Source organism: Pinus tabuliformis, chromosome Q (assembly GCF_031772625.1).
Source record: "Pinus tabuliformis cultivar Carrire ecotype Pingquan chromosome Q, CPIR1, whole genome shotgun sequence".
Lineage (NCBI taxonomy): Eukaryota > Viridiplantae > Streptophyta > Pinopsida > Pinales > Pinaceae > Pinus > Pinus tabuliformis.
This window is the reverse complement of record NC_142296.1, coordinates 778331643-778358043: the sequence shown is the minus strand read 5'-3', so window position 1 is coordinate 778358043 and position 26401 is coordinate 778331643.

Genomic DNA, 26401 nt, shown 5'->3' with positions numbered 1-26401 from the left:
CCCCCGCCACCCCAAAAACTACATTACAATTTTTTTTTATAAGGCCGACGGGCCATGATCCCTGCCGGCCTAATCACAAAAGTTACAAAAATAATTGAAATCAAGTTTGGCTCGGTGGCCACTGCCCTGTTGAGCCCTCCACCATACACATAACCGTATGCATATAAAAAAAAAACATTTGTTAAGGGGTTGGGCGGGCCACCTCCGGTGGACTCGGCCTACACCCCAATACCCTCACCGCTTTAACATGACTGGAAATAATGTGAGGCCGGTGGGGATCGAACCCACCCGGCCCATGTGGGCTAGCCCCCACCGGGCAGCCTCGTATGGCATACGCCAAAACCCAAGGTACCAACCCCTTGATACGATGCTCCAAATATTAACGCGCCCAATATTAACGCAACACAACCATGTACCACAAAACCGGTGGCAAGGGATGGGGGCGTGGGACACCAAAACAGTGGACCCGCTTCCCGATAATAAATTCAAATATATATATATATATATATATATATATATATATATATATATATATATATATATATATATATATATATATATATATATATATATATATGCAGTTGTGAATGTATAAAACAAGGAGGGGCGGGGTTTGACCACCCAACCCCTCCTCAACCAACTCCTATTTTTACCACTATGCCAAACCATTTGTATTGGGTGATCTGCCTGAAATTTTTTAAAAGAACCTAGATTTTCAGTGCACAGGGGTAGATCGAATAACCAGGAGTGGGCATGAATTTTGAGACAGAGGAAGGAAGTGCACGCAGTTTGAGGCAGAATTTTGCAGGAGGAGCGAAATTTCACTTTGTAAAAATTTGACAAATTTTATATGGTTTCGACACTTCTTGACACCATGAATGCAATGGAATTGTCCATGTCTCCATCAGAGTTTTGCAATTTTTGGCCATTTTCAGTATGAGGGTGGAACCATGATTGCTGCAAAAACAGGGGGCAAAACCATGATCCTTGCAATTTTCCTGAGGAGGTAATTTTTCTCCATGTCGGAATATAGTCAATTTTATAGTTACTTTTCATGGTTTTCCATAGGGATTGCAATGGCGGATTCAGATTCACCTTTGGAGTTGCAGATTTCCAGTCCACCCATGGAGCAGAATCTTTGAGGAATCTAGGGGGAATCTAAAAGATTCCTTGAGCCCCAGATTCTCAACTTCTCAGAATTCAGATTTTGGACATTCGATTTTGCACTATTCGACACCACAAATCTGATGGTGCATTCAGATTTCTCTTTGCTCATTACATTATTTAGCCACTTTTCTAAGTGGAATGCAGGTGTCAACATCCATGTGTGAGAAGTCATGTGATTGATGCCTTGAGATCGATGGTCCGAGCAACTTCAGCAGTTTGGCATTCGCTTCTTTAGAGTGCACTTGGTTGTGAGGTATATGCAGTGTTCATGTAATTATTTTGCTATGCATTGTGCTGCACAGGTCCTTGCTTGATGTTTGATGTGGGACCCGTTTCTTACTCATTTTTATGATTCCTGCTTGATGTGACGCGTAATTGCCTATGTGATGTACTTATTGTCATGATTCATCAGGTTGTGTTTTGAGATCCCCTTTGTTGTATGTTGATGGGATACTCATGTGTCACCATGCATGTTGCTTTGTGATTCCTTTTATGCCATGTTGGTCGGATGCTCATCGTGCATGAGTTTTGTGTCATACTGATAGGAGTCTTTTGAATAAGAGTTCCTATAGTGGAACATCTCTTAGAGCCACTCCTACATGAGGGCATTTTCCTTGTATGATCATGACATCATCTCTTGTGTACATCATCACTATTGACAACACTTAATGCAGCAACCTACACCATCTTGACACCAGGGCCCAGAGATGTAGTCCCTCCTGGATGAACTCCATTATCAATGCTTTTGTTTTTATGTTGTTGATGATTGACATGTTCCTATTCTTTATAGCATGTATATGTATTCATTAATGTTCTTTTAAAGATGCAATTTAACACATCATGGAAGTAAAAGATCTTGGAAGGGTCCTTCATTACACCCGGACTTGGATCAACATCGAACAACCTTTTGAGAAATCGGGATTGGACATATCAGGTGAGATCATTCCTCATTCTTCCAAACAACATCGGTACATTTTGACTGCAACAAATTATTTTACAAAATTGGTAGAGGAAATACCTCTGAAGCTAGCCAATTCTGAGAGCATCATGATCAATTTATTATTACCAGGTTTGGTATCTCTCATGCTCTTATTTTTTACAATGTTGCTTATTTTTCTGGAAATGCAATGACTAAAATTTCTTTAAAGAGATGATTTAAACTTAAGTATTCTACAAATTATTACCCTCAGGGAAATGGATTAGCAGAATCCACTAATAAAAATCTTACAAGGATCATCAAACAAACTATCGATCAAAATCAAAAGAACTAGCATAAAGCTTTAATATTTTCTTTATGGGCTAATAGAATAACCAAGAAAAACTCAATAGGTACTTCTCCTTTTCATTTGGTATACAAGAAAGAAGCTGTCCTACTTCCAAATCTATCTCTCACCTCATCAGCCCTAGTTCAATTTATTCAAGAACAACCTTCTTCTACTTTACAATTACGAATGTCTCAAATCCTTAAGATGGAAGAAGAAAGATATAAGGCTGAGCTAGTCCATGCTCACCATCAACAATTGGTCAAAGCTTAATTTGATATCGATTTAGTCAAAGATAAAAAAATTGAAATCGGAGACTTAGTTTTGAAATGGGATAAAGTGCATGAGGATAAAGGAAAGCATACAAACTTTCTAAAACTATGGCTTGGTCCCTTTCATATTTTTGAGAAGATAGGTCCATCAACTTTCATCTTGCAAGATTTATAAGGGAAGAAGGAAATTCTTCCTGTTAATGAACTTATACTCCAAAAATATGTTTCTTGAAAGAACATAGGTTCTTTTGTATAATATGTAAATATTTTTGTATAGAATTTCCTTTTGTTGCTAAAAGTACTACGCTTTTGAAAAACACATTGGAAGTTTCTCTTTATTTTTGAATTGTTAAACTTATCTAAGGAACAATTTAGAAAAAAAAACTTTAAATTGGAATCTAAGTATTGAATCTATTTTAAAGCTTTGAAGTAAGATAATCATGTAGTTGTGAAATATTTTGGTTTGAAGCCCTTTAAAAATCTATTTGTTGTGAATTGATTTTGAAAAGTTATCTTTATAAAAGAAGAAATTACTATGAATTATTTAGCATCTTTTATGTACAGAGGTCATCCAAGACTCGTAAAGAGTGAAAGAACCCTCCCCATCCATTTATTTAAAAAAAAATCGGTGTATTTCAAAAATATAAAAAACTTAAAATTTAAGAGGTCTCATCACGAGCCTACTTACCATGATCATATGAAACTAATAACACTGACATTATCACTATTGTCAACCAAACCAGGATAGTGGCTCTTAGTCACCAAAATTTGAGAAAACATATCTCATCATGAGTCGACTTGTTCAATTTTATTACAACTTGTGAATGGCATTATCATTTTCTAGCTACCAAACTAGGATAATGACTTTAAAGTAAAAAAATAAATAATATAAAAAAAGAAAAAAGGAAATCCATTGCTTCTAAAGAATGTTATTATAATGTGGATGGGATATTGGTTCACTTTGGTTAAATGGTAACCCTGTCGAGGCTATGAACGCCTGCTGGTAGTAGAGGCTCTACCAATGACTAATAAGTTTATTAAATACGCTAAGATTCTAATAGTTTTTACTTTATCTTTTCACCCTATTAGTGACAGGTTTACACAAAAAATATTTTCATCTATAAACAAACCTTGAGAAACTTTACGAAAACAAATTATTTCATTTCAAATTTATCTATATCGATCTAGATTTAAATCATTTTTAAGCTTTCTAAAGAAATTTCTTGATAAAAATTGACATGTTGCAGAGATTAATTGTTTTGTCCAATGTGTCACCAATTGTTGTGGTACTCAACATCCCCCCATTATCTTTAAACTTAGGAGAAAGAATAATGGGGACCCTTTAAAAAAAAATTAGGATAGAATCCTTCCTTGTTTAGATAAAATAGGATAAGTTTTATATTTACTCTTTTATTTTTAATAAAACAAGAAAGTTTATGAAAAGGGCATAAAACCTTTTAGGAATCCTTTTGTAGTTTTAGGAAATAAATTACAAGTCTTACGAATCCTGAAATCATAAAAAATAAATGGATATATCATAAAAGGATTTGTCTTATTAAAAACTACATGTCGTATCGATGGTTTAAGAGAATAGAAAAACAATGAAAATCCCATTGCGAAAAGCCGAAATGCGAAATGTCTAAACCAATATCGCAATCCATCAAAAGATGATATCACATTCTATCAATTGATGGACGCTGATATCACATTCTATTAAAACTCCAGTATTTCGCTAATAAGATCCCACACATATATGTTTTTTGGAAATCCTGGATCACTGAGTTATGTTAATATCACCCAATACCAAACGTCGATAAAATATTTTTCTATATAATGACAAGTGTTAGTGCCATGTGAAAAAACATTTGAAAATTAAATGAACACCGTGCGTAGTTCTAATTTCGAGGTTTTTTGATGATTTGTAATAATTTCGAGTTAATGTGAAAGGATTTTCCATAAAGCTCACATTGAATTGATATGACTCTTTGCATCTTTCGAAGTTCTTTCTGCTTATCTTGGTTTGTTTCTTTACTGGTAAATTCCAATAAAGATCAGTTAAAGGACATGTCAAGAATAATCAAGGTGAGGAGGAAGTTCGTAATACATCAAGAACCAATCTTTCCCCCTGAAGAAGTGTTTGAGATGTATCCAATGTTTACAAATACTACATGCACTTCGGATGGAGGTTCTTCCTCCTGGGAGGCAATATAGAAACTATTTAAGGATGAAAATCCAAGAATAATCATAAAACATGCTACTATTACTGATGATTGTCCTCTAAGTAACATTGACACATGATGTGGCCAATTCATTTATCCACAAAATTGCTGCCCACCCCAAAATTCTACCATATATAGATATGGTGAGAAGTGTTGTTTACCATATGGACATTATGGACATAACATTTATAACTCAGAAGAAGATAGCTATTGGGTATTTTAAAGTCAAGGATTTAAGGAAAAAGTATCATCTACCTCAACCTCAGAAGAAATATGATATACAATTCGTCCATGAATTCATGCAAGAGAATATGTATCATACGGAGATGATCATTTAATGGACAGGGGACCCAAACAAAAACAAGCGAGAGGATAGGGTTATGTATTCATTAGCCTCTATTATTGGCCCTTTCTCTCATATTGCTACTATGTTATGTCGCCACCATGGTTATCCAAATACACATAAATTCTGTGAAGAATGGGTGCCATTGATAGAAGCCTTTGTTGATGGCTATATCATGGACATGCTCACTTCTAAAAAATCTGTCATGAGGTCATGCTCCCTATCCACCAAGAGGTCTTTGGTAGAAAAGACCCTAGACTCACTATAGAAGCCAATAAAGACTTAAAGCCTATAGGAAAGTGGTTTGGGGAAGATTCATTTACTTACATTCAGGTTTCTAGTAGCCTTTCCCATCCTCAAGTTTTGACCCTTTTTGTCCTAGATAAATTGTTGTCCAAGGAAATTACTTATCAAAAAGTTGGTAAGGGCTTAACTAAAGTACTTAAAGATGCCAAGAAATCTGCATGGCCATGTTTTCCTATCCCATGTGGTACCTATTCCTTAGATAATTTCAAGCATTCCTTAGTTGAAATTGCAAAATTAAAAGCCTTTAGTTTTCCAACCATATTAAACAGACCATATGACCCTAATGGCACAACGAAGGATGTTACAACACAGGCTAAGCATAAATTGTTTTCAAGCAAGCCTGACAAGTTCAATGATTTTTTTGAAATGGTTACAGAGTATTATATGGTAGAAAAATTGGTAGCAGATCATCTAAGTCCTGACGAATTGATTAGATTCAATCAATATAGTCGGTGAAGACTAACCCATTTTCTATAATCTCTGTTAAAACAACTTTGATAGAACTCAGAAGTTTCAGATGCATCAACCTCCTCTTCAAAAGATCTAATTATTTCCCAAGTCTCTGAAACAACTACTATAGTTTTTGAGAAAACAAGTGAAATTAAAGAGGAAAACAAATTGGATGAAGTATGGGAGAAGTTCATCGATGTTTTGACAACAGAAGAAACTCGGGTTATAGGTATCTCAACCGATATACAAGTAGAACAGGTTATAGTCAACAGAGAGACAGAACAGGTTCCAGAAACTACAGGGACAACCTCGTTTACTGTTGAGGCTTCCCAAGGGAATACTATTCCTAAAAATACCGAGAATAACATTGATGCTGAAATTGTCAATCAATCAACTATTATCGATAATATGGAAATAATTCATTCATTCCCTACTACCGATATAGTCCTCAAGATTGAATAAATCCCACCTTCGGACGTATTTTATAGTCCAAAGCATAAAGCAATAATGAGAAGGTCAAGGAAGAAAAGAAAGTTATAGAAATCACAAGAGCTAGTTTCAAATGAAACTCCTTTTCAATCTCTTTGGAAAGGAACTCAAACAACCCCTAATGAGGAATTGAATAGATTATCTCTGTTCACAGGAGCTTACACTAGTGCTACCATTGATAAAGCTGCATAAATACAACTACTAATGAAAGAAAAAGATCAAAGGATTGTTCAATTAGAAAAAACTTTCCAGATTGAAAAGAAAACATTTGAGCAACAATGGAAAGAAAACCTTACCGAGTTACATTAAAGTTTTAATGATTTAGAGGTACAATTTGAATTATAAATGAAGGACAAAGATAAATAAATACTGCAATTGCAACAAAGGTTAAATCAACTGAGGAAAAATCTAGAGATAAATGAAGTCTGCAAGGAGGCATCATAACTGGATATATTCCTAACAAAGTAGCAGGCTATCTTCTGTCACAAATTGGCTTTAATTCATGACTTGTAAAAGACCATCAATTCTTTAGTAAACCGACTGTCCGATTTGAGGATGTTTTATGAAGAAATTGATGAGAAAATTCCTCAGTATCTAGATTGGCAAGATAGTGCTCAGGAAGATCAGTTGATATTCCTTAAGTTGAAGAATCATAGAAGGATATCATTTTTGGTGACTGGGATATCAAAATGAAACAGGCTGAAGTGGTTATTATCAGAGCTCGAAATCTTGCCTCAAATTTCACCGAATACATTACATATACCTTATTGCAGGCCAATCTAATTTAGGAATGCCTGAAGGACACCTTGCCAAATGTCAAATATTTAAAAAAAAATATTGGTGGGAAACATATAAGAAGAAGGTTCAACATATTTAGTGTTTATCACAAGAGAACCTTGAAAGTAATTAGCATTTTCTAGTGAAGCCTCATAGTGAGTGGCTTGTGTTGAGGTGTCTCTTGAATGCAACAATATAAATTCTTCCAATGCTTACTGATGTAGTGTTTATGGGACAAATGTGCATGCCATCGATACATCCCCCTTAGCTGAAGCCGCTCACAAACATATATGATCTCAGAGAGTAGATGAAGAATCAATCTAGAGCACAATCATGAGTTCGTGTTACAACAAATCACTAATTTAGCTGTCCTTTATCTTAGCTTAGTTTGTTGAAGCTTTTTTGAACAATTTTGTTTTAATTTTTATATTTTTGTAATATTAATAGGTTATTTAAATCCCTTTCATGCATTTAGAAAGGGGTCTAGAATTTTGAGAAGACAGCTTTGAACTTGCACTATTGTTTGATCCAAAGTTATCTAATTGAGAAGTTGAGCCTGAAAGCTATCTTTTTCATAAGAAAAGTGTTAATGCATTAGGTACTATTATCTTTATGTTATTGTTATGTGTTACTGAATTAGACGGTGAATCTCTTTTGCGTTATTTCGTGATATAAATGCTTTGAAAACAATTAGCCATTATCATTATTGATGTGCATAATTGAATGATTTGTGATTATGTATGAGATAACGAGATCTTTTATGTGATTGAGTTTTAACCAACTAAATTAATTAACTATTTAATTAATTTAGTTTATCATATATGCTTTCTTTTCATCAAAGTATTAAATGATCTATATTGTTATATACTTTGTGCAATCTTTCTTTGGATCACGTATAAAGATGTGCTATCTCGAGAAATAAGTAGAATAAGTTTATTTCGTAATTTTATCATTAGATATAAAATCATTTCATTAGTTTTTGTTCTGTTATTATATTAAATATCTTTAAAAAGGGAAACTGGTCCCTTTAAACCTAGTCGAACCCACCAATTTCACCGGAAACGAAGTTGCTTTAAGCTCCCGACTGGGTGGTATTCCCTGATGTTGAGGTAGTCAGGTTCTAGCCTTCAACATTTTTGGCATTAGAAGGAGGGCCCTTGACTATGAATGAAAATAAAGTCTAATCCCAAATCAAAAGGTCATCTGAAGAGTCATTCTCCCTCAAAATCTCTTCCAACTCTAGATATCACTCGAAATATCCTACCCCTAGATCGGAAGTTGTAACCAAATTGCCTAGTACACACCCTATGACAACTGATCAACCTCCTTTACAGGAGTTACCTGAAGTTTAGAATTTATTTGAGAAATTAGAAGGAATCTCTATTTCCCAAGAAAAGCCTCAACATTCTGAGTTATTTGAAGGTATTGTATCATCATATTTTCCCACTTCACGTATTTTGACTCGTTCTCAAAGTGAGAAATTTAGGATCACTCCATTTGAGTTTCCCTTACCTTCCCACTGAAGAAAGACCCAAAATTCTGAAGTTCAATCATCCACTTGTGAAATTTTGTCTCTGTCTCCACCAAAAACACCTTTATTTCATTCTTCTTCATTAGCTTCTTCTCATCCGACCAATCCTTTCATCCCTATCGCCAATTCCCAACAAACATGTGCTAGTTCAAGTAGTACTAGGGCATGGGTTACTTATTCCACACAATCAAACTCTTCTACTACTACAACGTTTTCTATTCAAATTCCCACAATGGCTAATAGATCTTGGATAAATTGAGGTGTTGTTAACATGCCATCACCCCTTCATCCTTTGCCTAAATATCCATAAACATGGTTACCTAAATTCAATCATAATGAATGGATTCAGGTTGAAGAACATTTGCATAATTATATGTTGGCTATTAATCTTAAAGATGTTATAGAATAAGGTTGCGTATGTAGACTTTTTCCATACACATGTATATGATCAACAAGATTGTGGTATTTTTCCTTACCATCAGGTTCAATTAATAATTGGAGTGCATTTCAAGAGAAATTTTTGACAAATTTTGGAGATGATCGTACAACTGCTACCCTAATTAATGATCTTTCCAATATTAAAACAAACCCAAATGAAAGAATCAAAGATTTTAATTATAGGTTCAATAAATTAATTAACAAGATTCATATACTTCACAACCTGGTGAAGATGTACAGGTAGAATGATATATTTCTGCATTGCCCTCTCATATTGCCATATTCACAGATAGAGATAATAAAATCACTTTAAGTGATAATATGAAAGAATCTTTATCTGTCGAAAAAAGGATTTTATCCTTAAAGAAGAAAACCATTATAGAAGAGAAAAAATATAAGAAAGTGACTTTCAAAGAAGATACCAAAAAGAATTCATTTAAAGACCCTTTAGATTTAGAAGGATTACAAAAAGTCCTTAAAACAATGTCAAATGAAATGGTCGAGATTAAAAAACAGGTCTTAGATTCCTCAAAAAATCATTTTATACAATTTAAGAAAGCTTAAACTTCGTGATCTCAACCACCTAATGTCATATCTAACACTGAATAAGATCTAGAAGAGGATGAAGAATTATCTTTATCTATAGATGAATCAGAAGAAGAAGAGTTGGTCGAAGCACATGGATTATGGTATTTCATTCCCAGTACATTGGAAAATGAGGAAGAAGGAGAAGTCTTACCTGTAGAGAGTAGGAGTAAAAGATCCATTGATGCACCTTCTTCAAGTGAAAAACAAAAACCAATTACTCCTGTCAATAAGGATAAAAACACAATGAAGAAATCTCCTCCCAAATCTATTGAATCCATCCCTTCCTCTTCCAATTCTCCTTCTACAACAAAAACTATTATTGTTTCTGATAAAGATGTAGAGTATAATACTGTGGAATATATGAAGAAATTAAAATCTAATATTTCCATGTATGAGGTAAATAAACTTAAGCAGCAACAAAATTTTTTGCTCAAAGAATTAAATGTTGTCCTTGCATACCCTTTTCCAACCACAAAAGTCTCAATAGGAAAAGGAAATCATCCAAATGGTACTCCTAACAGAATTGATGTCTCAGATGCAATTCTAATTGGAGATCGGTCCAATTCTCATACCCCTCCTTTTTTATTAACCTTTGAGATTTTCAATAAAAATGTTCCCAATTTCCTAATAGACTCAGGTGCTTCCTCAAATATAATACCATATTCAGGTTGTCTCAAACTGAACATAACACCTGAAAAATATGTTGTGCAAATTGTGCAATTAGATAGAATCAAAGTTAAGGTCTTAGGAGAATTAAATTATGTTTCAATGAGATTATCCTCAAATTCAAGGGTTTGTTAGATTATTGATATTTTGATTGCGGATATTCCTAAATTTTACGGTCTTATCTTACGCAGGGATTGGTTTGATAAATTACATTATTATTTCGCCACAGATTGGTCACATATATGGCTTCCTTACGATGGAAAACCAAATCAAATTCGGGTAGATAGAGAAAAGCTTATGAAACACTCGGTTATTGATTTGGATGTAGAGAATGAGCCTGTAGTTTTTACAAATAGCATCCTTGGCAATTATTCTTTAGAATCTTTCTTTGGAATTTTTACAGCTCAGGAATCTCCCCTTTTAGCAAATTATGTTTCTTCTAAAATAGAAAATTATTCGCAAACAAATTTGACTAGATGTATTAATGTTGTAGATACTGTTGTAAATAAGCATGAATCTTTATTTTGATGGTTCTAAATCTAGTGATGGTGCAGGAGCTGGATGTATATTAATAAGCCCTACTTGTGAAAAAATTATGCTAGCATGTAGGTTCGAATTTGAATGTACTAAGAATATTGCAGAATATGAAGCATTACTACAAGGATTGTATAAAGTGATAAATCTTGGTATTGAATATCTTCAAATATTTGGTGATTCTGAAATTGTTATAAAACAAGTCAGAAACAATATCCATTATGTTTCAAATCTCCTTAAGCATTATCAATCCTTATTTCAAAATCTTACTTCACATTTTGTAGCATTCAATATTTCTCCAATACCAAGAATACAGAACGTGAGTGTTGATCTTTTGGATAGTGTTGCATATAAATTAATCCCACCCGAAGATTTTAGTCCATACAAATTTTCTATAGAGTTGATTTTTCGCCCATCCATTCTCGATAATGTTACCGATTGGCGAGTATTCAACGATGATGGAGATATCCTAGATTTTTTAACATCCAAAGAATCATAACTTGACCAAGTAATTGATGAGGATGAACATGATTCTCAATTGAATAAATCAAAGGAAAAAAATTCTCTGCCAAAACCTATAGTTAAGCTTGAGGATCTTTATGATCTTAAAGACATATTTAAAAAGGTCAACAACTGCAAACTTCAAAGTTCAAATTTGAAATTTTCATTATATAACCTAGGATCTGATATAAAACCCCAAAATATTAACTTAGGTCTTGGTCTCTCATCTGAAGAAAGAAATGAATTTATTCATCTGTTAAAGAAATATAAAGATATCAAGATCTGAAAACTTATGATGCCTCCATCATTCAACACATTATCCCAATGGTACCAGATGCTAAACCCACTTAGCAAAAACTTAGGAAGATACATCCAAATTTGGAAACTCAGATTAAAAGCGACATGAATAAAATTTTAAAAGCCAAAATCATCTTTCCAATGAGACATTCCAAATGGGTTTCCAATCTTGTACCGATTAGAAAGAAGAGTGGTGATATTCTCATTTGTATTGATTTTAGGAATTTAAATAAGGCATGTCTAAAGGACAATTTTCCCCTCCCATCAATGGAACAAGTTCTGCAATCATTTGCTGGTTCTGAATTAATGAATTTTTTAGATGGATTTTCAGGATACAAGTAGATCCTTGTTCATCCAGAAGACCAATTAAAAAATACGTTTATAACAAAGTGGGGAACATATGCATATCAGAAAATGCCTTTGGATTAATGAATGCAGGATCTATGTTCAAGAGAGCGATGGACATTGCGTTCAAAGGGTTGATTAATGAAACTGTTGTGGTATATCTAAATGATATTACCATATATTCAAAGAAGAGAAATAATCATTTGCATGATTTAAAGTAGATAATTGAAAGATGAAGAAGGTATGGAATTTCTCTAAACCACAAGAAATCATTTTTTTTCTCTTAGTGAAGGTAAACTCCTTGGTTTTATTGTATCAAACAAGGAATTTGTATTGATCCAAAAAGAATTAAAACAATTTCATCAATTCCATTACCACATACCAAAAAATCAATGCAATATTTTCTTGGTCAAATCAATTTTGTTAAGAGATTTGTCCCCGAATTTTCTCAAATTATCCTACCATTACAAACAATGATAAAAAATGATTCGATTTTTAAATGGGGTGATCATGAAAGAGAATCATTTAAAGTAATCAAATATGTTGTAGTTGATTCCCCTTCTCTATCAACTCCCAATTTTTATGATAAATTTATTTTATACACTTTTGCCTCTGAATTATCATATCCAGTAGTCTTAACACAACCAAATGAACATAAAATCGAAGCTCCTATTGCATTTTTTAGCTCAAATCTTCAAGGAACTGAATTAAATTATTTAGGAGTAGAAAAGAAAGCCTTTGAATTTTACAAAGATATAAAATATTTTAGACCTTTTCTTCTAAGAACTCATGTTAAAGTTATTGTTCCTTTATCAACAGTCAGGAAATTGCTTATTCAAAAGGGGTTAGGAGAAAAAAGGGTTAACGGGGTTACTACATTACAAGAATATGATCTAGAAATCAAACCTGCTAAAGTTGTAAAAGGTCAAGGTTTTCATAGGTTAGTCATAAGAATGAATGATACATCAATAGATGAAGTAACATATAATACTGAACAAATCACAGAGGTACTCCCTATTAATACTCAGTCTCACAATGCTGACTTAATCTTTTAAATGAAAAATGGTTATGCTCCACTTGAATTAGATGTGAAGAAAAAGAGAGCCTTGAGATTGAAATCCAATCAATATCAACTCATCAATGATGTGTTATTTAGGAAAAATTATAATTATGTTTTGTTAATATGTTTGGAAAAGAATGAAGCAGAAAAGGTCTTACATGAACTTCATGATGGGTCGGCATGTGGACATTACAGTGGAGATACAACGACTCACAAAATTCTGCATGTTGGATATTACTGCCCGACTTTATTCAAAGACACCCACATGTATGTAAGAAGATGAAAAATGTGTCATTTCAGGAAGATGGAGGAATTCTTCCATTCCCTTTCAACTAGTTAACATGGAACAACCTTTTGAGGAATGGGGACTGTACATAATAGGTGAGATCGTTCCTAATTCTTCCAAAAAACATAGGTACACTTTGATTGCAACATATTATTGTACAAAATGGGTAGAGGCAATACCTCTGAAGCTAGCAAATTCTAAGAGCATCATTAGATTCATTGATCAAATTATTATTACCAAGTTTTGTTTCCCTCATGCTCTTATTTTTTACAATGCTTCTTATTTTTATGGAAATCCAATGATTGAATTTGTTTTAAAGAGAGGATTTAAACTTAAGTATTCTGCAAATTATTACCCCCGGGGAAATGGCTTAGCATAATCCACAAATAAAAATCTTATAACGATCATCAAATGAACTAACGCCCAAAATCAAAATAACTGGCACAAAGATTTAATATTTGCTTTATGGGTTGATAGAATAACCAAGAAAACCTCAATATGTACTTCTCCTTTTCATTTGGTATAAGGGAAATAATCTGTCCTACCTCCAAATCTATCTCTCCCCTCATCAGCCCTAGTCCAATTTATTGAAGAACAATCTTCTTCTACTTTACAATTACGAATGTCTCAAATCCTTAAGCTGGAAGAAGAAAGAAATAAGGCTAAGCTAGTCCATGCTCACCATCAATAATTGGTCAAAGATTCATTTGATATCAATTCAGTCAAATATAAAAATTTTGAAATCAGAGACTTAGTTTTGAAATGGGATAAAGCGCATGATGATAAAGGAAAACATACAAAATTTCAAAAACTCTGGTTTGGTCCCTTTTAGATTTTTGAGAAGATAGGTCCATCAACTTTCATCTTGCAAGGTTTACAAGGGAAGAAGGAAATTCTTCCTGTTAATGAACTTATACTCAAAAATATTTTTCTTGAAAGAACATAGGTTCTTTTGGGCAACATGTAAATATTTTTATATATCATTTCCTTTTGTTACTAAAAGTACTACACTTTTCAAAAACACATTGGAAGTTTCTCTTTATTTTTGAATTGCTAAACGTATTTAAGGAACAATTTAGAAAGCAAAACTTTAAATTGGAATCTAAGTATTGAAACTATTTTAAAGCTTTGAAATAAGATAATCATTAGTTGTGAAATCTTTTGGTTTGAAACTCTTTAAAAATCTATTTGTTGTGAATTGGTTTTGAAAATTTATCTTTATAAAAGTAGAAATTACTATGAGGTCTTTAGCATATTTTACTTAAAGAGGTCCTCCAAGGCTCGTAAAGAGTGAATGAAACCCCCCCATCCATTTATTTAAAAAAAATCAGAGTGTAATTCAAAAATATAAAAAATTAAATGTTAAGAGGTCTCATCACGAGCCTACTAAACATGATCATAGGAAACTAATAAAACTGGCATTATCACTATTGGCAACCAAACCAAGATAGTGGCTTTTAGTCACCAGAATCTGAGACAAGAGACCTCATCACGAGTCAGATTGTTCAATTTTATTACAACTTGTGAATGGAATTATCATTTTCTTGCTACCAAACGAGGGTAATGACTTTAAAGTAAAAAAAAAATAAAAAAGGAAATTCATTGCCTCTAAAGAATGTTATTATAATATGGATGCGATACTGGTTCATTTTGGTTAAATGGTAACCCCGTCGAGGCTATGAACGCTTGCTTGCAGTAGAGGCTCTACCAATAGCTAATAAGTTTATTAAATACGCTATGCTTATAATAGTTTTTACTTTATCCTTTCAACCTATTAATGACTCGTTTACACAAAAACATTTTCATCTATAAACAAACCTTGAGAAAGATTATGATAACATAAATTATTTCATTTGAAAATTATCTATATCGATCTAGATTTCAATCATTTTTAAACTTTCTAAAGAAAATTATTGATAAAGATTCACATCTTATAGAGATTAATTGTTTCATCTAGTGTGTCGCCAATTGTTGTTGTACTCAACAACCTCCCATAATATTTAGACTTAGGAGAACGGATAACAGGGACCCTTAAAAAAAAAACTAGGATAGAATCCTTCCTTGTTTAGATAAAATAGGATAAGTTTTATATTTACTCTTTTATTTTTTAATAAAACAAGAAAGTTTAAGAAAAGGGCATAAAATCTTTTAGGAATCCTTTTGTAGTTTTAGGAAATAAATTACAAGTCTTATGAATCCCGAAATCATAAAAAATAAATGTAAATATCATAAAAAGATTGGTCTTATTAAAACCTATACATAGTGTCGCCGGTTTCAAAGAATAGAAAAACAACGAAAAGCCGATTTCAGAACAACAAAAAGTTGATAAGTGATTGCGAAAAGCCAAAATGCGAAATGGTGAAACCAATATTGCAATCCATAAAAAGCCAATATCACTTTCTTTCAATTGATGGATTCTGATATCACACTTTGTTAAAACTCTAGTATTTCACTAATATAGATCCCGCACCTATATGTTTTTTGGAAATGGCATATTGCTAAGCTATGTTAATATCACCTGATACAAAACGCCGATAAAATATTTTCCAATATAATGACAAGTGTCAGCGTCACATGAACAAACGTTTGAAAATTAAATGATCACTTTGTGTAGTTCTAATTTCAAGGTTTTTTGATGATTTGTAATAATTTTGAGTTAATGTGAAAGGATTTTCCATAAAGCTCGCATTGAATTGATATGACTCTTTGCATATTTTGAAGCTCTTGTTGCTTATATTGGTTTGTTTATTTACAGGTAAATTCCAATAAAGAGAAATTAAAGGACATGTTAAGAATAATCAAGGCGAGGAGGAAGTTTGTAATACAACAAGAACCAGTCTTGCCCCCTGAAGAAGTGTTCTAGATGTCTCCACTATTTACAGATACTACATGCACTCCGGATGCAAGTTCTTCCTCATGTGAGGAAATATACAAACTATTTGAGGATGAAAATCCAATAATAATCGTGAAACAGGAAGCTGCTATTGATGATTCTCCTCCAAGTAACAACGACACATGGAATGATGTGGCCAATTCATTTCTCCACAGAATTGTTGCCCGCCCAAAAATTCTACCATATACAGATATGGTGAGATGGGTTGTTGACCATCTGGAAATTACAGAAAAAACGTTTATAACTCCAAAGAAGATAGTTATTGGGTCTTTTAAAGCTGAGGATTTAAGGAAAATGTATCATCTACCTCAACCTCAGAAGAAATATGATACACAATTCGTCTAGAAATTCATGCAAGAGAATCTGAATCCTATGGAGCTGATCAGAGAATGGAGAAGGGACCCAAACAAACACAAGCGAGAGGACAATGGTATGTATTAATTATCCTATATTGTTGTCCATTTCTCTCATATTGTTTCTATGTTATGTCACCTCTATGGTTATCCAAATACAAAGAAATTTTCTGAAGAATGGGTTCCATTGATAAAAGCTCTGTTGATGGCTATATCATGGATTGGGCGACTATTTTATCCAACAATTTGACCACTCAAATACACAATTACAGTCAGAAGCACATTTTTCTTGAAAGAACGATTCCTCCTTTTTTATGAGCGCCTATGTCATGAACGTAATTTGTTTTTCTTATGATTTTCCATCTTTAGGATGGAAATGGATAGACCAATTTCCTAGCCCTATATATGTTTATCTCGATATCCTTTGGGAGACCAAATACCATGCTCACTTCTACAAAATATGTCATGAGGTCATGCTCTCGATCCACCAAGAAGTATTTGGTAGAAAATCCCCTAGACTCACTGTAGAAGCCAAGAAATACTTAAAGCCTATAGGAAAGTGGTTTGGGGAAGAGTCAATTACTTACATTCAGGTTTTTGATAGCCTTTCCCATCCTCATGTTTTTCCCCTTTTTGTCCTAGATAAATTGTTGACCAAGGAAATTGCTTATAAAATAGTTGGTAAGGGCTTAGCTAAAGTACTTAAAGATACCAAGAAATTTTCCTGGGCATGTTTTCCTATCCCCTGTGGTACCTATTCCTTAGATAATTTCAAGCATTCCTTAGTTGAAATTGAACAATTAAAAGCCTTTAGTTTTCCAACCATACTAAACAGGGCATATGACCCTAATGGCGTAACAAAGGATGTTACAACACAGGCTAAGCTCAAACCATTTTCAAGCGAGCTTGACATGTTCGATGATTTGTTTGAAATGGTTCCAGAGTATTATATAGTAGAAAAATTGGTAGTAGATCGTCTAAGTCGTGACGAATTGATTAGATTCAATCAATGTCGTCAACGAAGAATAGCCCATTTTCCAGAATCTCCACTAAAACAATTTTGAAAAAACTCAGAAGTTTTAGATGCATCAACCTCCTCTTAAAAAGCTCCAATTATTTCCCAAAGTCTCTAAAACAACTCCTATAGTTGTTGAGAAAACATGCTAAATTAAGAGGAGAACAAATTCGATGAAGTATGGGAGGAGTTCAACCTTGTTTTGACAATAGAATAAACTTGGGTTACAGGTATCTCAACCGATATACAAGTTGAACAAGTTACAGTTAGTAGAGAGACAAAACAGGTTCCAGAAACTACATGGACAACCTCATTTACTATTCCAACCATTAAACAATTAAAAGCCTTTAGTTTTCCAACCATACTAAACAGGGCATATGACCCTAATGGCGTAACAAAGGATGTTACAACACAGGCTAAGCTCAAACCATTTTCAAGCGAGCTTGACATGTTCGATGATTTGTTTGAAATGGTTCCAGAGTATTATATGGTAGAAAAATTGGTAGTAGATCGTCTAAGTCGTGACGAATTGATTAGATTCAATCAATATCGTCAACAAAGAATAGCCCATTTTCCAGAATCTCCACTAAAACAATTTTGAAAAAACTCAGAAGTTTTAGATGCATCAACCTCCTCTTAAAAAGCTCCAATTATTTCCCAAAGTCTCTAAAACAACTCCTATAGTTGTTGAGAAAACATGCTAAATTAAGAGGAGAACAAATTCGATGAAGTATGGGAGGAGTTCAACCTTGTTTTGACAATAGACTAAACTTGGGTTACAGGTATCTCAACCGATATACAAGCTGAACAAGTTACAGTTAGTAGAGAGACAAAACAGGTTCCAGAAACTACATGGACAACCTCATTTACTATTGAGGCTAGTTTTAGATGAAACTCCTTTTCAAGTTCTTTGGAAAGGAACTCAAACAACCCCTGGCTAGGAATTGAAATGATTTTATCAGTTCGTAGGGGCTTACGCTAGTGATACAATTGATAAAGCTGCAGAAATACAACTGCTAATGAAAGAAAAATATCGAAGGATTGTTCAATTAGAACAAAATTTCGAGATTGAAAATCAAGCAATTGAGTGACAATGACAAGAAAACCTTACCGAGTTACATAATGTTTTAATGATTTAAGGCTACAATTTGAATCTAAAGTGAAGGAAAAAGATGAACAGATACTACAATTGCAACAAAAGATAAACCAGTTGAGGGAAAAGCCAAAGATAAATGAAGTCTGGAAGGAGGCATCAGAACTGGATATACTCCTAACAAAGAAGCAAGCTATCTTCTGTCACAAATTGGCTTTAATTCATGACTTTTCAAAGACCAGCGATTCTTTAGTAAACCAAATGTTTGATTTGAGGACATTTTATGAAGAAATTAATGAGAAAATTTCTGAGTATATAGATTGTCAAGACAGTGCTCAGGGAAGATTAGCTGATCTTCCTTGAATTGAAGAATCATGAAAGGATATCATTTTCAGTGAGTGGGATATCAAAATGAAACATGCAGAAATGGCTATTATCAGAGCCATAAATCTTGCCACAAATTTCATTGAATACATTACAGATACCTTATTGTAGGCCAATCTAATTCAGGAATTCCCGAAGGACACCTTGCTAGATGTCAAAGATTTAAAACAATCTTGGTAGGAAACATCTAAGAAGAAGGTTCAATATATTAAGAGTTTATGTGAAGCCTCATAGTGAGTGACTCATGCTGAGGTGTCTCTCGAATGCATCAGTACAACTTCTTCCAATGCTTAGTGATGCAGTATTTACGAGAGAATTGCGCATGCAACTGGTACATTCCCCTCATCTGAAGCTGCTCACGGACATATATGATCTCAAAGAGAAGATGAAGAATCAATCTGGATCACAATCATGAGTTCTTGTTACAACAAATCACTAATTTAGTTGTCCTTTATCTTAGCTTAGTTTTTTGAAGCTCTTTTGAAGACTTTTATTTTAAGTTTACTATTTTTGTAATATTAATAGGTTATTTAAACCCCTTTCATGTTTTTACAAAGGGGTCCATAATTTTGAGAAGACAACTTTGAACTTGCACTATTGTTTGATCCAAAGTTATCTAATTGAGAAGTTGAGCCTGAAAGCTATCTTTTTCATAAGCAGAGTGCTAATGCATCAAGTACTATTATCTTTGTGTTATCATTATGTGTTTCTGGATTAGATAGTGAATCTCTTTTGCGTTATTTTGTTATATAAATTCTTTGAAAACAATCATTCATTATCACTATTGATGTACATAATTGAATGACTTATGATTATGTATGAGATAGTGAGATCTTTTATGTGACTGAGTTTTAACCAACTAAATTAATTAACTATTTAAATAATTTTTTTTATAATGTATGCTTTCCTTTCATCGAAGTATTGAATTATCTATATTGTTATATACATTGTGAAATCTTTCTTTGAATCACATAAAGGATGAGTTATCCCGGGAAATAAGTAGAATACGTTTATTTAGTAATTTTATCATTAGTTATAAAATAATTTCATTATTTTTTATTTTGTTATTATATTAAATCTCTTTAAAACGGGAAACTGGTCCCTTTATACCCAATCAGACCCACCAATTTCAACGAAAACGGCGTTGATTTAAGCTCCCGACTAGGTGGTATTCCCCAATGTTGAGGTAGTCAAGTTCTAGCCATCAACACATGGCTATATTGATCATGGATTCTTCTATATTTACATGCTTCACTAACCATTCTACAACTTTAGAGCATGGGAATACAGATGTATGGGCAACTACTTTTGGTAGCCAAGATCTCTTTGCAGTGTTGTAAATTTCTGAATCTAGATCATCTATAAGCATATTTTCTCTCTAAAAGATCCTATATATCTCTAATAAATTATACATGGTGAATTTTTTAGTAAAACACATAGTGCCTGAGAATTATGGTCCATAGTAATTGATAGGTTATCCATAAAATGACTTAGCTATTGGAGCTTTGCAGGTTCATTTCTTGCACATGTACATTGTTTTCCCGCATGTCCAATAAAATAAAAAAGTACCCATTATGAAGAAACTTATAATGCAGAATGTAGAGTATTAAGGATGGGTTTGAAGGCTCACTTGGTTTGAGAAAAAAATCAGGTTTCAAAAGTGTGAAAAGAAATATTGCCATATTCATAATATTGACCAATATGGTTGTGTGCCTTCACATGAAAAAACTCATTGGGGTATAGGGATACAAGCTAGGTTTTTTGGACAAGATATATTTTCTCACGTATCTAGCTTTAGGAAATGAAGTGTTGGTCAAAATTTTAACAAAAAATTTAGTTGAAATCTTGAGAACAACTGAGAATATAAATCCTTATGTGATTTTTCAAGGAAACCATAGAAGGTTGAAGAAAATCAACAACTTAGAGCTATTGTGCCATGGAAAAATATTTCTAGGATTTTTAACGATGAGAAAACATAGCAGAAGCAAAAAATAACAAGTGTTGGCCATATTGGGCACAACCTTGAGGTTTATTTGAGCAAGAGAAAGGCATATATGCATCTAGTTGGGGCTTCAATGACTTTTTTTACACTATAATTCTACTACTGGAGTCAAGTTCATGATTTTCCCTCTTTTGCATAAGTCATACGATATGAAAAATATGCATTGAGTCATAGGGTCTAGAGCAAATAAATGAAGAGCAATTAGCTTAAAATGGTCCAAAGATCATTAAGGTCCACCTAAAACGCATTCACTTTGTCAAATATGAAGCAAAGAAACTATAAAATGCAAATAAAATAATTGTTGGGTAAATAATTGCATGAAAAATGACCATACAAGACAAAATCTAAGTTGAATGAGCATAAAAGATCACTTACCTTGGTTGAGATGGCTAAAAAGTAATGTTGACTAGGAAGACTAAGGTGAAAACTCTGCTAGTAGAGCATTTTACCCTCCAAAGTACATCAACTTGTCGATGTGAGGACGATCAGGCACTAAAACCTGCGCATTGGTTATTTTAGTAATTTCCTCTTTTAATTCACCTTTTTTACTTCTGTTAGCTCAGTGCCACTTAAGAAAAGCTTAACAAAATCCTTTGAGAGAGAAAAGTTTGAGAGAGTTATCTTAACTCTACCTTGAAGCTAGCCCATAGGGGTAGCTCAATTGGTGATCGTTATATTATGAAGTATTATGTAAACCACGAGATTCAAGGTTCAAATCCCCCATGGGTCAATTCTAACAAATATAAAACTTTTCCATGAAGCTTAACATATCATTGTAGCACTTAGAAGAAGCCCAATGATTCACTATAGTGCTCCACTAAGGTTTATGGGAGCAACAATAGGAAGACTAAAGCCAAAAGATAAGTTTTAGAGTGATATTTTTGCATTTTAGCACAATGTTGAGGGATAGTAGGGTGATATGTAGCTCCATAGAGGCTTAATGGAGAAATATAGAGGCCAAAAAGAAGAGAAAATAAAGTCTTAAATCTAAGTTTGAGAGTGTGGCACTACTTTGAAGCCCAATAGGGCATTATGGAACTACAATGATTCTTAAGAGGGTATTATGGTATCTTTACAAGATTTTTTTTTAGAGAGATGGACTCAAGAGGAGGCTTTCCCTGAGAGTGTAACCCTAGGTTGAGGACTAGTAGGGTGATATGGCATTGGCTAAAGGCTTAATATGGTGCTACACATAGGCTAAGAGGAAGAAACCCACATTCAAAGATCAAGCGTGAGGCAATGGAATTGGTCTAATAGACAGGAGGTACTATAGCACTTGACACTTTCTCAGTGGAGTTCTACACTACCTTAAAAAATCCAAAACTTGAAAATAAAATAAAATTAGAAACTCACCTCAAATTCATCTCAATAAGTTGAAAGACTTAAGAATACCTCCATGTTGTTGGATCAGGGTTATGACATCTCTCTTTTGCTAGATTATACATTAGGGTTAGATTAGTTAGTAAGCCTTCCTCCATTGTCTCAAGCCATTAGAAGATTGATCATAGATTTTAGGTTCAAGCTAGGATTTGCAAGGAAAATTCAACGTTGTTTCCTAGATGGGCCCCTAAATCCTTCCAGGATCAAGGCACTAGGATCTTATAGAGTGATATTCTATTTCTGTAAGGACCATATATATTTATTAGATGAATATAAGAGGCCAAATCACATTTTTCCAATTCAATAGGAATTCTCAAGTTGAAAACTAAATAAGAAGCAACGTTGAGCATAGGTCTCTAAGTAGTGATGAACCCTCCACTCATTCCATCAAATTCTAAGAAACTAAAGGACTAATACTTCAAGTAGGGAGAGACTTACTCCACTTCTTTGACACTAGAACACATGATTTGTTGGATCATAATTATGTTCAGAGTGCAAGCTTTGATGCGCTTTTTAGGACTAGCAACTTTGGGGCACCCCTAAGCCCACAAGTACTAAAAAATAAGGATATCATGGTATAACCTTATAGTTGGCCTTATTTATAACAACTATTTTATTTCACCCCCATGTTTTTAAACTTAATTTGGTAATGTCACTGAGAGAGCCATGGTTGGCTAAATTAGACCTTGTAAAACTTGAAAACTAAATATTAATTTAATGTGGGCTTGAAGGGAGAGACACCATGAATCCATTATCTAAGGGTAAGGTAGGTTGTGTGCCTTAAAGAAACAAGAGATACCCACATTAAAATTTGGAGTTCATTGTAGGACAATGAACCAACTTCACTAATAAGTAGTAATGAGATGGGATTGGGCGGTGTTGGCACGCGACCACACCCATTTCTAAGGAAAAATGAAAGTTTGAGAGGTTGTAGATGGGAGGAGAAGAAGCACAATCAACAAATATGGGAAGGCAAACAAAACATTGGGTAAAAAAAGGAACTCACGCTGAGAGGGTTGATTGGTTCTCTCGATTACTTCCAATTGTATTGATTAATATCTTTGAAGTGTGGAGAGTTCATTTGTTATTGGGAGAAGAGTGCAAGGAGCTACTAGAGGTCAGAAAAAGAAGTTTAAGAAGTGTTGTAGTTGTTGTTCAGCCCAATACCTAGTGATTTTGGGTATTATTCCCTATAATGTTGTGTTTGATGCCACTAGACTACATGTCTATGCCTAAATGATCAGTGGGAGGCTCAGTAGATGACCAAATCACTATAGTTCTTGTTGTATAACTGATAAACCACTTAGATAGGGAAATATTTGTCATTGTGGTGCTTATTGGAGCGTCGATAAACCACCTGGACAGTGGGCTACAAACCTCATGTGGTTCTTGTTATGAAAACATAGTTGATAAACCACCTAGATATTGGATTCAATCTCTTGGACTGAGTGATACCCCATATAGAGCTTGGGTTAATGTTATTGGGAAAACTAGTGTCCATTCAGAGCTACTAGTCCCACTAAGACGGGTAGCTATCATAGAAACAAACAAACTAAAGTCACTAGTGTTTTCCTTTATGAGAGATAGATGAGAGAGAAGCAAAGAGTACCAACCTCAGTCTTTCGCTAGTCTCCTTGCTCGTTTCCTCTCTCCCTTGATAGAGATTTTTCCACTCCTTTCTCACTTGTCTCACTTCAAAGAACACCTGTAGATTCAAGGAAGAAAAATACCATCAAAGCATACAGATTTATAACCATAAATAATGTAGGATCAGATGTACATTAACCATATAAATGCATATACAAATACAAGATTCAGAGCTATACAAGCATATGGAGGAAAACTCAAATAGCTTTATTGATAGAAGTAGTAGAAGAAAGGATTACAACCAGGTTGTCTGATCCAGCATCATCCTCCCAGCATGAAAGCCCTCTTCATCTCATACAAAGCAAGATCACCCAACAATGTCTTCAAAGAGAAACCAACAACACTTCCTTGCAAATTACAAAATTCCAGCGTTTTGGATCTCTAGGATGGGGATCCATATATATATGTTTACAGGAGAGTGAGTTAGCTTCTGGGATTTTGATTAGTGTCATTTCACTAATAGTTCTTGGTTCCACTTGGAGATTTTAGATCTCTTACTCATCCCTGGGCGAATTCAGAGAGGCAAGTGTCATATGAGCGGTTTCTAAAATATTCTCTGGGTTTCCACCTAGCAAACAACTTTTGCCATTTGTCTGCTCTCGCTCATTGCACCCTACAAAAGGGCTTTCTAGTATGCATCACACCCCCCATGTGTAATAGGTGAGATGCATCGCACCCTATGCATGGAGCAGTCTGTATGGTCCTATTTTGACCAGTTCTGAGTAGTTTTTCATGGAGAACTTCTCGGAGATGATGTAATCAGCTGACCTTGTTCCTTTAGGGTATGAAACAACACTTTTAGGGGTTTAGAAGCACTTGGTTTATGGACATATGTGATTGGGGTTGTAGTGCCCAAATATGTCTATAACAGTTGCCCCCTAAAGCATGAGGTCGTAAATCTTTTGATGTCGGGTGAAATGCTTTATAATGAGGATCCAAGGTTTTTCGAACTGGAAGGTGACCTGTAATAAGATACAATAAAATATGTTATCTTCACAATATTTTCATGATCTAGCTGAGGCGGGCATTCCCATGCTCAACTTTATAAATTCATATTTATGTACATAAGACAGACAACCATCTGTGTCGAAAACTGATGATTCTGGTAGAGCCATCATCCTTTAGTTTGGATGATTATTTGTGCAGCTATGATGTACATTTGATGTCTTTATTTTCTTGAATATATCGCTGCCCGTATGGATGAAACTAGATCTGTGGTCTTCAAACTCGTTCAATCTTCGCCTGAAGTACAAGTCGATCCATGTGAAAAGATGTTCTGATGTCGAACATGGAAAGACATCGCCTGATTACCAGCCAATGATGTAAGCTGTTAATAGGCGCGAGAGGAATCACCGATAATGATGATGACCCTCAAGGTACTACAGTACAATTCATGTGGTGTGAATACATGAGTTGATGTCGAACACCACGTAAAATCTTTTGGTCAAAGGCCATTGATCTAAACCTGTTGTCGGAAGTGAGAAACTTGCCATTGAGGCATGCAAGCTTCAAAGTACTAAAAGGGTTGTTCCTAAGTCAACTTCTTGGATAATGAGCTGATGTCGACAAGAAGTGACCTGTCGTAGGAGGGCCTTAATGAATCCCACATCTACGACACGGAATGGAGAAAATGATTTTGTGGAGGTGAAAATGATCTGATGATATAAGGTTCAGGGTGGCGGTCATGAAAAATGGAGAGTGAAGGTATTGTAGTGGATGAGGCGTTAGCTAGGTTGGTGAATTCTCTGAGCGACTTCTCTTGAACATATCAGTGACAATAAAATGGATTGGTAGTGTAAACCCAAAAAATGGATGGTACGGAGGACCAATGGTGATATGAACGGTGAACAGAATAACCCAACCTGACTCAATCATGGTGATGGAGTGAGAGTGTCATGTTTAAGAGTGACTTGCTACCAATAAAGTTTCTTCAAGTTTTCTTCCCAACTTTTCCCCAGTCATTTCTGACCAGTACCTCTTTATTTTTGTCAAGCTTGAGGAGGATAACATATGCTTGTTCTATAGTTTGCCCTTCGGGCAAACCTGTCGCTATGTTTTAGTGAGCCTAGCGATAGTGAAACTCGCTCTTGTCTGTAATGGACA